The sequence below is a fragment of the Hylobates moloch genome, unplaced genomic scaffold, assembly GCF_009828535.3.
Source record: "Hylobates moloch isolate HMO894 unplaced genomic scaffold, HMol_V3 SCAFFOLD_5513, whole genome shotgun sequence".
NCBI classification, from domain to species: domain Eukaryota; kingdom Metazoa; phylum Chordata; class Mammalia; order Primates; family Hylobatidae; genus Hylobates; species Hylobates moloch.
The window spans coordinates 1-4,584 of NW_026657788.1; the positions used below are offsets into that span (position 1 = coordinate 1).

The 4,584-nt window shown below is 48.6% G+C and overlaps 2 non-coding genes across 2 annotated transcripts; one reads left to right on the top strand and one right to left on the bottom strand.

Annotated features, from left to right (window-relative positions):
- The first annotated feature begins 3,649 nt into the window (after nt 1-3,649).
- On the top strand, nt 3,650-3,722 carry TRNAV-CAC (transfer RNA valine (anticodon CAC)). The gene has a single exon. It is a non-coding gene; the product is annotated as a tRNA-Val (tRNA).
- A 326-nt stretch (nt 3,723-4,048) lies between these two features.
- TRNAL-AAG (transfer RNA leucine (anticodon AAG)) lies at nt 4,049-4,130 on the bottom strand. Its single transcript has one exon. It is a non-coding gene; the product is annotated as a tRNA-Leu (tRNA).
- Nucleotides 4,131-4,584: the final 454 nt, after the last annotated feature.

Sequence of the window (4,584 nt, forward strand, 5' to 3'; positions counted from 1 at the left end):
CCTCCCCCAGCCTCCCGCTCGGCCCCTGCAGCCCCCGCACCCGCCTTTCCCTTGCAGCCCCGTGCGCCCTCGCGCCGCCTCTTCCACGTCTCCCCGGGCGGAGGCCCCTCTCCATCGCGCAGTGCCGTCCACCGTTGTCCGCCTGCCTGGCCTCGGTCTTCCCTTGTTCCTCACCCCCACCCTTCCCCTCTGGGGAGCAGGATCCGTCCGCTTTGTTTCCTTCGTGCCGTCTCCCCGGGCCTGGAACTGAGCTGCCTTGGCACAGCTGTAGATTCAGGGAGTGTTTCTTCAGTCTTACCTAGTGCTAGTGCGTGTGTTAACTGCTCTAACCCTCGTCACCCACCTGGAAGAAAGGCGCTGCTCTCACTGCATTCTACAGACGAGGAACTGCCACCTCCAGGGCTTGTGTAACTCGCACCTTGACAGCCAGCGCAGGAGCTGACCCGCCCAGGCGGCCCCTGCAGAAGGCCAGCACATTCAACACCACGACCCTCCTGCAGCCCCGAGCGCCCGTCAACAGAAGCTTTTCTCTCCTAGATTTAAAAAGACGGCTGTGGAAAATAAAAGCCAGTGCGCCCATCTCCTCAAGGACCAGGACTTTGCACATTACACACAAAACACAGCAGCACACATTGGCCCCTCCTGCGGACACACACTATTGGGTGGATGTGCCTGTGTTGACCATAAACTGGATCCTATGACGGATCCTCATTTCGTTTCTGTAAAATGCACTTTTCGTTTTTTAAACCCATCCATTGGCAAGGCCTCCATTCCGGCAGTTTTGGATTGGATGACTTCCATCACGCCCCTCCCAGCTTCAGTCTCGCGGTGGTCGCTCACCTCCTTCATTTACTTGGCATCTCCGTGAATTTACTCACATCTTGATTATTTACACAACACTTTCCCTTGATTACCAGCAACGCTAGCAAGAACTTCAAGTTTCAAGGTGCAAGTTACCTGCCCTCCAAGGCTGCATTAAAGCCTTATGTGAACATTATTATGCTCTGGGCCACAGGGATCACTTTGCACACTGCAACTGTCACTCAGCTGATCCCTGGGAAACACTAACTGCCTCGCTGCTGTGTTTGGGGTTTGTCTTTATGTTTTAGCATTCCATAACAGATTTATCGGTGCACAATTCAATACAATAAAATCCACTCGTTGTAAGTTTACAGCTCAATGATTTTTAGTCACTGCATAGGATTCTGCAACCATCACAACAATCCACTTTTAAAACAGTTCCATTACCACAAAGATTTCCAACATGCCCATCTGCAGCCAATCCTGGCTCTCGGCTTCAGTGGTACAGAAGAAGTGATCTGCTTTCTCTCTGTTTTCATCTGCCTTTTCTGGAAATGTCATATAAATAAATGGTGGTAGTGGAATTGCCAGTTTCGAGTTTCACTTTCTATACCAAAAAGTTAAACATAGGGTTACTACACAATCCATCAATTCCACTCCTAGGTATATATAAATGTGTGTTGAAAACATTGGTTCACACAAAAAAATGTACACAAAATATATATGGTATCATTTTTCATTATAGCGAAAAAGTGGAAACAAAGGCTAGGCCAGGTGTCCCATGCCTGCAATCCCAACACTTTGGGAGGCCAAGGTAGGTGGACTGCTTGAGGCCAAGAGTTTCAGACCAGCCTGGTCAACATACAGACAACATCTCTACAAAAAATACAAAAATTAGCCAGGTGTGGTGGTGTGCACCTATGGTCCCAGCCACTTGTGAGGCTGAGGTGGAAGGATCCCCTGAACCAAGGAGGTAGAGATTGTAGTGAGCTATGATGGCACCTCTGTACTCCAGCCTGAGTGACAAGAGTGAGAATCTGTCTCAAAAAAAAAAAAAATTGGAAACAACATAAATGTTCATTCTTTGATGACAGCATATTCATCTAATGAAAGATTTATTAATTTACTTATTTGTTTATTTATTTGGAGACAGGGATTCACTCTGTCATCCAGTAGCATCCAGTAGCAGTGTCCTGGTGTGATTACAGCTCACTGCAGCCTTGATGCCCAGTTAACTTTTTTTTTTTTTTTTTGTAGAGACGTGGCCTTGCTATGCTGCACAGGCTGATTTCCAACTCCTGGCCTCAAACAATCCTCCTGCCTCCACCTACAAAAACGCTAGGATTACAGGGGTGAGCCACCATGCCTGGCCTATTTGAAATTTTTAATTGAAAGGCAAAAAATGAACAAAAAGAATTTGGGCCCACATATATGCAGTTATTTGATTTTCACCAAAGGCACCAAAGCAATTCAATGTGGAAATAGCGTCTTTGCAACAAATGGGCTCAGGAACAACTGGATATCCATAGGGGAAAGAAATTAACCTTAATTCCAACCTCATACCATAACAAAAAAATTATATGAAATAGAATTTACACTTAAACATACAAGCTGAAATTTAGAAGTTTCCAGAATAAAAAAAAATAGGAGAGTCTTTTTTTTTTTTTTTTTCTTGGAACAGGGTCTTGCTCTGTTACCCAGGCTGGAGTGCAGCAGCGAGATCTCTGCTCACTGCAGCCTCCATCTCTCAGGCTCAATCAATACTCTTACCTCAGCCTCCCGAGTACCTACAGAAACCACAAGTGAACGCCACCACTCCCAGCTAATTTTTGGATGTTCTGTAGAGATGATGTCCCAGTGTTGCCCAGACTGGTCTCAACTCAAGAGCTCAAACAATTCGCACACCTCGCCCTCCCAGAGTTCTGGAATTACAGGTGTGAGCCACCACGCCAGGCCAGTTCTTTGTTTTTTGTTTCTTGGGATTTTCTGTTTGTTTATGTGTTTTTTTCTTTGCTTGTTTTTAACGGACAAGATATTTAAAGAGACACTTCACACAGCAAGATAAACACATGGGCCATAAACCCATGAAAGGGTGCCCATCTTTTCTCATCAGCTAAATGCAAACTTAAACCATAAGGAATACTACATACCCACAAATGGCTACAAGTTAAAAAAGTAATAATCAATGAAAAGTGCCAAATGTTGCCAAGGGGGTAGCCTTCATAACGCTTGCATATTGTTGATGGGAGGAAATTAACCTAAATGTCCGACAGCAGTGGCTGCTAGGAAAATCTAGAATTCTACCAAACAATGGAACAATAAAAATGGTGTTTTAGGCTACTTCCTCTTTCATTCCACTCCAATTTCTCTAGACCCACAAGCTTCAGCTCTACTCAGGAACGCATGGCCTCATATTCCCCAAGCAGCTTCTTCTAAATGTCTCTTCTCTTTGAAAATGGTGCCAGCGCGCCCCTGCTGTTCAATCCCCATGCCCACTGTTGCCGCCACATCCTCTCTCAAGACTCCCGTGTCCACTCATGCCACCACATTGCACATGAAAACTTCCTTTTCTTGTTTCTTTCTTTTCTCTCTTTCGAGACAAGATCTTGCTCTGTCGCCCAGGCTGGAGTGCAGTGTTGCAATCATAGCTCAGTGCAGTCTCGACCTCCTGGGCTCCAGCCGTCCTCTCGCCTCAGCCTTCCAGGTGCTGAAACGTCCTTTTTTGTGTGCTCATGCTCATTAACAAAGCTCAAAGGGACGCGTGGAGGAAGCTCTGAATTATGATGAGAAATAAAATACGGCCCTGTGTGGTGGTGGCTCATTGTGATGGCACAGGAACCCCATGCGGGTTTCCGTAGTGTAGTGGTTATCACGTTCGCCTCACACGCGAAAGGTCCCCGGTTCGAAACCGGGCGGAAACACCTCCTCGTACTTTTTACCTCATTACTTCAAATTTATTACACTGAGGACTAGCCTACAACACTCCACCGCTATCTCCACCTAGTTAAGGAAAAAAGGCTATCAAGGGTATTTATACCGTTGCCTTTCCGCCTCAACCATTGGAACCTGGGACGAACTGAACCCTGCTGTGGACACCAGCGCCGACAAACTTCGCACAAAGTCCGTCCACTGGACAGCTGCGCGCTGCCAAATGGAACCCAGATCCCGAGCAAGGGTGCGGCCCAAGGAGAGTTCCAACGAACTCATTTTGTCCTTGGGGGGACAAAATGGACAAACCACAACAAGCTGGCAGCGGTGGGATTCGAACCCACGCCTCCGAAGAGACTGGAGCCTTAATCCAGCGCCTTAGACCGCTCGGCCACGCTACCTTTCCCGCGGGGTCCATTTACATATTTTCCTGCCTTATACAACATCCCCAGGGACCCTCAAACAACAAGGCGTTAGGGCGAATCCACAGGACATTCCACAACCACCGCCTTCCAGCAGGATTCGCTGGGCCGGAGGCACCGGCTGGGAAACGGCTCCACCTTGCAGAGAAGATTCGCGACGCACAGGCCTCGGGATTTGCTTTGGGGGCCACTCAGAAAGTCACCTGCGCCGGCCCTCTTTGGGGAGGCGGCGTGAGAGGAGGGGAAGCCTCCTACACTCTCACTTTAAAGAAAGATAAAAAGAAATAAACCAGGGCAGACCCGTCAGTCCGGCGGCCGCGTAGTCCTGCAGCCGCCGCGCCGCACTCCACAGGCAGCAGCGCACAGGGCGCGCCTCGGGGGAGAACCACGGCCCGCGGGGTCCGTCCGTCCTTCAGTCCACAGCCCCGTCCCC